The 9898-nt window shown below is 40.6% G+C and overlaps 1 long non-coding RNA gene across 1 annotated transcript; it reads right to left on the reverse strand.

Moving 5' to 3' along the window:
- Positions 1–618: 618 nt before the first annotated feature.
- Positions 619–4266, reverse strand: LOC307207404. The gene is made up of 3 exons (XR_013834674.1): positions 3805–4266; positions 2971–3076; positions 619–1723 (listed from the first exon to the last, which is right to left on the reverse strand). It is a non-coding gene; the product is annotated as an uncharacterized lncRNA (long non-coding RNA).
- Positions 4267–9898: the final 5632 nt, after the last annotated feature.

The raw sequence follows: 9898 nt of genomic DNA on the forward strand, positions 1-9898 counted from the left end.
ACCAGCTGAGCTATCCAATGGAGACTGAACGATCCAAATATTCCCACAAGACTTCTTAGATGTAAACGCATGTCCTTTCAATTAGAGATTCAGGCTGTGTGTGTGTGTGTGTGTGTGTGTGTGAGAGAGAGAGAGAGAGAGAGAGAGAGAGAGAGAGAGAACGAACACAGAGCATTACTAAATTCCAGACACTTCTGGAAGTAGCATGTGAGACTAGTGTAGCATGGGAAGCAACACTATTGTTGGGAAAATTGAACCCAATTTCTGACAAACAACAGGCGTTTATTTCTGCTATCAGCAAAACTAGCCCCAGCTCGCAAGTTGACACATTGTGGTTGCTGTTTGGGCCAATTCTTGGAAAGAGCCAGGCAATATCCTCTCCTCCATCTTTCATTTGGGGGTTGGCATTTCAAAGGACTTGGAACGAATGCCAGACAGTTTGGCAAGTCTCTAATTGACTGTTTCAGGGCAGTAAATTAACAGGAGGTCTCCCTGCTTCTCTTTCTGTTGTTTTTCTTCTTAATTTTATCAGGCGGATGGCTGCTTGGCAAAGGGGACCCACATTCTCCTCTGTGTGAATTTTGGGAGTGGGGTAAATACCTCTGGGGAGATATAAACTTAAGTTGCAACAACAGCAAAAAGTAGTTACACAGTGTGACATACTGAAATGAATGTGCAAGCAGTGTGGGCACCAAGAGACTATGTGTTCCAACATCAATGGTGCCAGTCATTTGGCATTAAAATATGCGCCAGCTGCAAAGCCTTGGATCTGGATAAGTCAGAGAGTGCTGGCAGGCTGACAAGGTGCTGCTTTGGAAACATAGGGAGCTGCCTTATATTTAAGTCTGACAATCAATTCCTCTAGCTCAGCATTGTCCCACTGACAGGCAGCAGCTCTCCAGGGGTTCAGATGGGGGACATTCACAGTCTCACCTGGAGATGCCAAGAACTGAACCTGGGACCTTCTGCGTGGGAAACTGATGCTCAGCTGTTGAGCTCAGGCCTTCGCCTTGGACAGAGATTGGCAAATCAGTTAATTCTGGTTTCTCCCACTTTCTCATTTTTCCAATCTTTATCTTAGTTCCTCACATTTTCTTATCAGTTTGCCAAGTGTTATTTTTTAAGTCCTCTTGAAATTGGTGCAGTTTTGGGGGTAATACACACAATTTTATATGCAGCACAGGATTCTAAAGACAAGCACAGCAGAGAGAAAAGGAAAAATACACAGCCTACATGAACACAAATTGTGCATTTTAAAATGAGAGTACAGGCATCCCCACACTTACATGTCATCAGCTCGCATGTGACCACGTATACGTGCAGTGCTTGGACATAATTAAAAAAGAAAAAAATTCTAACCAGAAATGGTAGGTGGAAAGTACATTGTGGCTCGTAAGGAGACCCTTCTGAAGAGCCTGGAGAGGACACCAGTGGGCCAAACATCCAGAAAAAAGAGACTCCAACAGCTACAAAATGGCTCTTGCTGCTGCCATGCTACCCTGCACAACAGCTGTTGGACAGGAAGATATATGTACTGCAGGGAGCTCCCCACTTACGTGCATTTCACTTATGCACATGGGGACCTGGAATATAACCCCAACATAAAATCTATGAACGGAGAAGAGAAAATTAAGATAGCAACCTTCAAATATCTGAAGGGCTGCTGTCATATAGAAGATGTAGCCGGCTTGTTCTCTGTTGTTCCAGAGGGCAGGTCTAGAACCTATGTGTGGAAATAGAAGGGCAAGATATTTTTACCAACTTTATTAGGAGTAACTTCCTAACAACATAAGAAGAACCCTGATGTATCCTAGACTGGGCACACATGACATTTTATTCTAGAATCCATTGAGATGCAGCACTTCACCCCTTATATAGGCCACACCCATAGAATCATAGAATCTTAAGGTTGGAAGGGACCCAAGGATCATCTAGTCCAACCCCTGCAATGCAGGAATCTCAGCTAAAGCATCCATGATAGATGGCCATCCAACCTCTGCTTACAAACCTCCATGGAAGAAGAGTCCATCACCTCTTGTGGGAGTCTGTTCCACTGCCGAACAGCTCTGGCCAAGCTAGTTTCGCTCCATATTTTTGCCCCTAAAAAGCATTTCCTGAGAAGCTGCTTTTATTCTGAGAATGAAAGCTCATTTCAAATTAATTCTGCATTGCCCCTTAGTGTGTCCATTTGAAAGCAGATGCAAGCAGTTCTGCCCAATGACATCGTGGGTGGATGTACACCAAGATTGTAATGACCACTTCCATCTTTATTCGCCTGGGCATGTGCAGGGGGCGTAAAGGCACGGATAACCTAATCAAATGCATATCCAACAACCACATCCGTCAATCTAGATGGAAAGCAGCATGTTGAGGAAGTGCATTAATGAGTCCAGACTGAGAAAAACTAAACTATTGTGCTACAAATGGGTTACTGTGTGTGCAGCTCCACTCCCCAAGTGGCCAGCCAGATGCTTCTGGGAACTTGCAGGCAGAACCTGAGCACAGGAGCCCTCTCCCCTCCTGCAGTTTCCACCGAATGGTATTCAGAAGCATTACTGCCTCCAACAGTGGAGGTAGAACATAAAGACATCAAGGTTAGTAGCCACCAATAGCCTTACCCTCCATGAACTCCCTAATGGTAAGAGCTGTTCAACAGTGGAGCAAGCTGCCTCAGGGGGGCAGGGGGAAGTTATCCTTCACTGGAGGTATTTCAGCATCTGTGGTCACATCTTTCAGGGATGTTGTACTTGCGTCCTCTATTGCATTTTTGTAATTCTTATGCCTAGAGGACATGGAGGCATCAACCCCCCATTTTTTGCCATCTGTTTGGAAGGGCAATTCTATGAAACTAACAGCTGTGAACACCGTAGAGAATTTGCTTGTCTCCTGACTTTATTTGCTAGTCTTTTTATCAGCTTACTTTTTACTGAATATGTTTGTTTCCCATTCATTGAATTCAATGTGACTTACCTCTAAGTAGACAGGGTTACAATTGCAGCCTTCATGCAGTTGTGCTTCCCTCTCATTGTAGATGTTCCTTTAGATTTCCTGGCTATACATCAAATGCAGCGTGTTCCTTTAAAGACACAAAAGGCATCTAAGTTAATGCAAGCTAGTTTGCAGTACTAGCAGTAGCTTTGATGGAACAATTGATTTACCCTAAGCAAACTGCATGACGCAGGAAAGGTGCATTTGGCTGAGCAAGCAGCCACCATCAGTTGAAATTATGGGCTATGTATACACTTAAAGCAAAACGCTTTCCCACAAAGAATCCCAAGAACTGTAGTTTACCTCTCATAGAACTACAATTTCCAGCACGCATAATAAACTACAGTTCCCTGGATTCTTTAGGGGAAGTAATATGTTGGTGAATATGCAGCCAGCCATGATGGGAAGCTGCTTCATCTAAGCTCCATACATAAAGATGATGCACATTGTATTACTCAACTTGCAGGTAATTGCCACGTAAAATGGTGAAGGTTGGTTGGTCCTCCCAGGCGTGGTGTATGTATCTCCCTCATTACAGTGGTACCTTGGTTCTCAAACTTAATCAGTTCTGGAAGTCTGTTCCAAAACCAAAGCGTTCCAAAACCAAGGTGCACTTTCCCATAGACAGTAATGCAAAACGGATTAATCCGTTCCAAACTTTTAAAAACAACCCCTAAAGCAGCAATTTAACATGAATTTTACTATTTTATGAGACCATTGATCCATAAAATGAAAGCAATAAAAAATGTACTGTACTATAAAATAAATAAAACAGTATTGTAGATGATAAAATAGAAATTTTTAAAAAAATCTTACCTGCACTGATGATAGTCATTGTTTGGAATTTATTCATTTCCACAGTCACACAATCAATCAATCAATCAGTAGCTGAACTGGGATCCACACAGTCACAAAAACAAATTAACTGAAAAAAAGCATCAAAACAAAAAACGCAAAATAAATAGCAAAAACAACTTCACCAAATGTAAGCTCCAAATATCACCTCAGAAAACTGCAATTGGAAATGGAAGGCTTGAATTATAATGGGGGGAGGGGCACAAATCAGCAGTGCAACAGGAAACACAGGGGGACGCAAATCAGCAGTGCATTCCTGTTCACCCAGGCATTTGGTGGCTGAAATATTATTGATCCTGGCCTCATTGAAACTTGGACTCAGCTACATTAGGAAAGCAACAGTGATTTGAATGAGCTATAAACACGCAACATCAGATGACGACAGAGAGCAGGAAATTTTAAAACACGATTTTCCATAGATATTTTCCCCTCTCATTTCTGACTTATTTATAGCGTTTATTTTCCTGTGTTTAGATCCATCCACTATTACATATGAGGGTATATGACCATTTTTATTTTTTTGATATTCTTAATTTTTTTCAGATGTTTTAAATATATTACAATTTTGTTTTAATCACATTGTTTTCCTGCTAGATTGTTTTTTTTTTGGCCTCGTCCCTTTGGGGAGGAAGGGCAGGATAGAAATTTAATAAGGTCATCATCATCATCACCCCTGCATAGCATTACATCCCATCACCCTTAACAAACTACAGCGCCCCTGATGGCAGGGGGAATGTTTTTTAAAATATGTTTTGAAGACATATTATGTATGCAGCCGAAGTGCCTATTTTGTCAAATGTATGCCCAAGAATCAGCTAACCCTAACCCTAACCCAATGGGAATTCCGAAGCACCCGTTGAGCAAAATGCAATACAACCAGATGTACGCACAATTGTATACACTGATTTCACAAGATCATTTTGCCCTGCTTGCTTGATTCATGCTGAACATCTATGGAAGGGAATCCCTCATCATTAGACAGGTATGCCAACTGGAGACCACCTTATGCACCTGCGCCCACTGCATTCTACAGGAATGTCTTTCATTGAAGTCCCTCAGGTATCAGAAGCCCTCTCCACAGTAGCTCAGAGCAGAGCTTTCAGCATGACAGCACCTGCTTAGTGGAAGATGTTCCCTGTTGAGATATGACAGTCGCCCACTCTCTGTACTTTACAGAAACAACTGAAGACATTTTTGTTTCGACAGGCTTTCTCAGCCAGATAAATAGGTCCCTGTTTCAAGGTGTTCATTTTGCATTGTTTTAAAACTTATCTTCAGGGGAGGTTTGCACTGTTTTCAAAATGGTTTTAAGCTGTTTCCATACGGTGCCTGTAAATCACCTTGAGGCATCTAAAGAAGGTGATTTGTGAAACAAGGAGGGGGAGGAGGGGGAGGAGGAGGAGGAGGAGAAGAAGAAGAAGAAGAAGAAGAAGAAGAAGAAGAAGAAGAAGAAGAAGCCATAGAACCTAGCCTGTTAAGCATATAGGAACTTACCTTATGTTAGATCACATTTTTAGCCATATTCACTTTATTTTTATTCCCCTCCCCCCAAATTTTATTTATTTATTTTGTTTAAGTAGTACAGAAAAAACCAAAACATCAACAAAGAGAGAGAAATAGATTTGAAAACAATCCAGAAACACTGAAAGTAAATATTACATATCATATAATACTCTCCCCCCCACCCGCAGCTTCCCTCCGCTACAATTTGACTTCTTAGAATCTCTATTTCCACCTTTATCTTTGCATTCTCCAAATGTATCATACTTTGTATTTCTTTTATCTCTTCTCTTTTCCAAATCATAGATGTACTTTACATTTTTATTCTAGGCATATTAGCATAATTTCTTAGAATAATATTTAACATATAATCTTTGAAACATTTCCATTCCTTTTTTAATTTTTGATTTGACTCATATCATATGATTGAGGTTAGCTTTGCCAGTTCTAAATATTCATTTAATTTGCAAATCCACTCCTCTTTTGAGGGTAAGATTTGAGATTTCCATTTAGAAGCAACCACTACCCTGGCTGCCGTAGTTGCATACAGAAATATTCTTTTTTCCACTTGTGGTATATCTTTCCCTATCAAGCCTAGGAGATATGCCTCTGGTTTTTTAACAATTGGGATTTTCAACATTTCCTCATGTATTACTCCCCAAAATTTCTTAATCTCCTCACAGCCCCACCACATGTGTATTGTTGTTCCTCCTTCTTTGCCACATTTCCAACAGAGGCTGGATTTCAATTTATAGATTTTGGCCAGCTTAACTGGTGTTAAATACCACCTGTAGAACATTTTAACAAAATTTTCTTTAATCATGTAAGAGGTGGTAAATCTTTTATCCTCTCACCAGGATTTCTCCCATTACTCTAAGTATATCGTATGTCCAACATCTTGAGCCCATTTGATCGTAGTTTCTTTCATTTCTTCATTCATCAATTCCCAATCAAGTAAAAGATTATATGTTTAAGACAGTATTTTCTTATTATTTTGTAATATTGTGGTGCTCAGTTTAGAATCCTCTTTTGCAAAACCTTCTTTTAGATCTGAATTAAATACACTTGTTAGTTGCAGGTATTGCCATCTATCTGACACATATTGTCGTATCTTCTCATAGGGTTTTATTCTGAGTTTTCCTTGATCTTTCTCCAGTAGTGGTCTATATAATGCCCAGTTTGTTCTCATATTAAGTTTTTTCACGGAATGTGCCTCCAGCATCAAAAGCCACCAGGGGGTTTGTGGTTCCAGTTGCAATTTATATTTGTTCCAGACTTTATATAATGCATTCCTGAGTAAATGATTTGTAAAAACTTTATGGACTTTTGCCTTCCCGTAAATGAGGTATAGCCACATTCACTTTAAACATCCATGGGCTCCACCAAAGAAACCTGCAAGCTGTAGCTTTTTATGGTTGTTAGGAGGGGACTTTGTCCACCTAGTTCAATTGTGATCCTCCAGGGTCTCAAGTAGAGGCCTTTCCTATCCCTTCTATCTGAATCTTTCTTATGCCATGGGCTAATCTGGAACCGTATACATACACAATGTGCAATCTAACCACTGAGCAATGGTTCCTCCTTACAGCAGGAGTCCTCCCCACTCTCCAGCAACCAACAGCACCGACTTGCCAGAATTCCACTAGGCTTTAAGAAGCACTGCAGTGTTTGGTGAAACGTCTTTCTGTGAGTATGAGGAACAGGGCTGTGCATCTCTCTGCAGTCATTAGAGTACCGACTGTGGCTTTTATGGAGGTTCAGCAATGGGCTTTAATTAAAAAAATGTGCAAGCAGGTTATTTCAAGAGAAACAATGACTGTAGACACACACACACACACACACACACACACACATGAATACATATCCTCTTTTCTCCCTGGCCAGATCATCACCAACCCATGCCTTTATAACATTAGAACAAAAGATGAGCCCTGCTGGATCAGGCCAGTGGCCCATCTAATCATAGAATTACAGAATCTTAAGAGTTGGAAGGTGCCCACAAGGGTCATTAGTTCAATCCCTTGCAATGCAAGAATCTCAACTAAAGCATTCATGACAGATGACCATCCAACCTAGTTCCGCATACGCTGGCCAAGCAGATGCCCCAATGGGAAGTCCAGATTCCAGAGGCAGAAACAACCTTGTGATTCATCCTGTCTTCAGAGGCATGTTGTCTCTGATGCTAAAGGCAATAGAGCCATTGTTATACAGTGCTTTGAGGACAATTTGGACTTAAAAGAAGAGAGAAGGCTCACCCATACTGTTTAATGTGGACTGTAAGCTTCCTGTTCCTTGATTAATTCTCAGTTGTCCATATAATGTTCTCCTATAAATCACTGCCCAAACTTTCTCCTCCCTCAGTCTACATTTACTCATTCCTTCCCCTTTTCGGAGAATCCCTGGTAAGAGAAAATCCAGACTGACGGAGGGGAAAGGGTGGTGAGGCAGTGATTTAGAGGACAACGTCATATGAACAATGGAGAATTAATAGAGGCACAGGTTTCTTCGTGTCTACATTAAACGACAGTATGGATGAGGAGAGAGAGAGAGAGAGAGAGAGAGAGAGAGAGAGAGAGCGCACCAATAGTATCTGAAGTGACCAATTCATACAATCAAACTGATGGTGTCCCCATTCCCCTATAAATAACACAAACGACCAGTCCATAAAACCCAATTGATGGTATCTATACGCCTCCATATTTGACGTATTATTGAGATTTTTCCTTAGGTTTCTCTTCAAGAAAACCCATCCTTCTTCCTCAACAGGCAGAAAAAAATAGATAAAAAGAGGAGCGCCATAAAAGCTTCCAGAGCTGTATCGATCTTGCCTCCCATGTCCAAAGAGAATTGTTTACGTGCCGAGCATCAGAAAGCTCACAATTTTTTTTTATTGTAAATACTCATCTCCCCTGCATAGACACCAAAGAGCTGAGGGTGCCTGTTATTATACTTTCTACCTGAACATCTTGCTTTTCCCTAAAAAGTTTCCAGGCACAAGCAATCTCGACATCTGTTTCAAGGAACTCGGCTGGAAACGCAGTTCCGCGCAGCCAAATTGCTTGTGCTTCTATGGAGGAAATGGCTATTTATTTTATGCTGCCATCTGGGCTCTAAATAGTATCTTTTGTCATTTGCGGCCTTGAGTTTGGTTTTCTCCCCTTTTTTCTTCCTCTCCACCAGATATAAAATGAAATGCTTTCTAAATTAGGTTTGTTGTATACCACACAAACTTTTTTTTTTAATGTAAAAAAAATAAAATAAGAAGTGTCATAAATTACTTGGGGAGATTGAGTTGGCCATGAGAGTTGGAATCAGCCCACCTCCTTAAACTTTATAAATACCTAGGTATCTGTTGGCTTGCTGAATTACTGTTGTTCTGTATATCTGGTTATTTTAAGCTATGTTAAAATATGGGGCTTCTCTAGATTAGAAGGAAGAAATGTGGTCTCCCCAGTACTCAAACTCCAGGGTAGATTACTGCAATGCACTGTATGTGGGACTGCTGGTCCAAATACCATCACCACTGAGTGGGATGGCTGTACTCCAATTTAGGATATATTGCATTGCCTATGTATATATATTAGCAGGCCCAGTTTAAACTGTCGGTCTTATCATTTGAAAACACTGAATGACTTGGGTCCTAGGTACTTAACAGATTATATATATCGTAAGAGAGCCACTTCTTGTGGTTGCACTAATGAGTGGGGCACATTGCATGGTGACCCCCCCAGAGAGGACCTAACCTGTGATAGTTCCTCAGTAATTGAGATCTCTAACATCTGAAATACAGCTGGCATTGTTGTCTCTGTCTATTTGATGACAAATAAAAACAATTTTATTCTCCCAGGCTTTCCTTGGGGACCAATAGGAGACCATCTTGGCTGTCTCTTAGTGCAGACCCAGATCACTGAGCCTGAGCTTCCACAGCCAACTCCCACCATGAACCACTATTGCCAGAATTGGCAGCCACAGCAGCAGATACATTCTGTGCTTATGATCATTTTTTTTTTGTCTTGCTAATTATGCTATCTTAAATGCACATTTTATATTTGAGTTCCTTTAGTAAGGTTTTATTTTGAAATATATAAGGTGGGTTTTATTTTTTGTTAACTTTGCTGCATTAAATGTGCATTCTGTTGTTGACCACTGCAATGTTTTGTTTTTGAAATGTTTTAGTTTCCTGTTATGTATGTTGCTTTATACTTTATATTTGACTTTCTTCTGCAATGTTTTATTTTGGGTGGTTTCATTCGATGTTTTCAAGTAGGCTATAAACCGCTTTGAGATTTTCTCTCTCTTAAGAATGTAAAACGGTATAGAAATGAAACACCCTGGGATCATGGCAGTGATGAAGGGAGGGATATGAATTTAAGCAACAAATTAATGAATAAATAAATAAATAGATGTGTACACAGAAGCACAGGAAACTGCCTTAATCAAAGCATTGGTCATCTAATTTAGTATTGTCTACACTAACCAGCAGTGCTTCTCCAGGGTTTCTAGCAAAAGCCTCTCCAGCCCTACTGGAGATACTGCAGATGGAACTTGGGACCTTCTA

This window comes from Podarcis cretensis (genome assembly GCF_951804945.1).
Source record: "Podarcis cretensis genome assembly, chromosome: Z".
Classification (NCBI taxonomy): domain Eukaryota; kingdom Metazoa; phylum Chordata; class Lepidosauria; order Squamata; family Lacertidae; genus Podarcis; species Podarcis cretensis.